The sequence below is a fragment of the Hydra vulgaris genome, chromosome 01, assembly GCF_038396675.1.
Source record: "Hydra vulgaris chromosome 01, alternate assembly HydraT2T_AEP".
NCBI classification, from domain to species: domain Eukaryota; kingdom Metazoa; phylum Cnidaria; class Hydrozoa; order Anthoathecata; family Hydridae; genus Hydra; species Hydra vulgaris.
This window is the reverse complement of record NC_088920.1, coordinates 72136253-72137752: the sequence shown is the minus strand read 5'-3', so window position 1 is coordinate 72137752 and position 1500 is coordinate 72136253.

Genomic DNA, 1500 nt, shown 5'->3' with positions numbered 1-1500 from the left:
CTGGTGAAGTTGCACAAATTTGGTCTAGCACGGTCATTGATGGATTTGAAACTAAAGCCGAGTACATAAACCAAACAGTAAAAAATATGTACAGTTTAAACATTTTGGAGCAGAGCGGGATGCTAATCATGCCTGAGAAAGTCAATACTTCCTTCAAATTGTAAAATATAATGATCAAAACTGCTGTGGTCATCGTCGCATCTCACTGTTTCATCTTATTTTTACTGGTTTTCTTCCACCACCGATTACTTTGTTCCAAGGAGAAAATGATCTTTACTTCAATAATACAAAGAACAACTTTGCACCTCTCTTTTTAAACTTATCACTTTGCAAAACAATTTTGCCCACGACAGTTACAAAAATATCCCAAAGGAATTGCCATACGACAATTTATGTCCAAGCATTCAAAATTCCTTACCAAAAAGAATTTGTACTAATTGCAGTTTAAATTTTGCCACTATCAAATCAAAGAAACAACACAAACAGTTTGCTCAAAGTATTGGATATTTGAATGAAATTCAAAAAATTCGACCTCATTGACTAGCTGCTCAACGTCTATCTGTGCTAATGTGTCTTTTTAAATTCGAACAAAGAAATAATTGAGTAAAGAAAATATTGCGTAAAAATTATTTCAAAAAAATAAATAAATAAAGAGTTTCATGCATAATAGAAGTTTTTATTTAGTTATAAGTATTAAACTCTTTAAAGACGTCTTTTAAAATTTATGTTTTGCATGTGTTTTACAGCGATAATTGGTTTGTTTTCTCTAATTTTTTTGTTTTGTATATTCTTATGTATATATTTTTGCATAACAAAAGTTGATTTTTGAAAACTGTGTATTGAAACATGAAAAAATTTCCCCTCCATTTTTTTATTTACCCCTCCCCCCCCCCCTTCATCCCACTCTACACCACCCTCCTGTATTAGATCTGGAATAAAATCTTAGAGTTATTCTTATCTTAGAGTTTTTTTCCTGGTTTCCCATTTATTTTTGAGAGTGTGGTTACATTTGAAATTTATTTTTAAATGATTCTCTTATCTCTTTTTCCCCATAAACCAATAATAACTGATAAACCAATGATGATAACCCAATGATGATGAACCAATGTATGTTTAGCTGGGTGTGTTTGGGGAAGATGTTATGCATTTACAAATTTTACTTGTCGCTCTACAATATTTAACTGGCAGATTTCTTTTGATTTGCAATTACAAAAGAAATTTTCAGTCATGCTTTTTGAATTTTTTTTTTTTTAAACAACTGTAGCTAACCTTTGTTGTGTTTCGATGGAATAGTTTATGTAAAGGGTTTGAAGGTGGAAATGCTTATCTATTAATTGCAAAATGATTTGGCCAACATTGGTAGAGACGCTTTTATTGTAAGATAGGTGAAGCCAAATTATATTCCTTTTTCTTATGTTTTTTGGGATGTGTTTTAAGTTAAAGTTTTTAAAACGTTTTTTGAACACTCTCATGCATTAACTTCAAAAAATGCAAAAATTT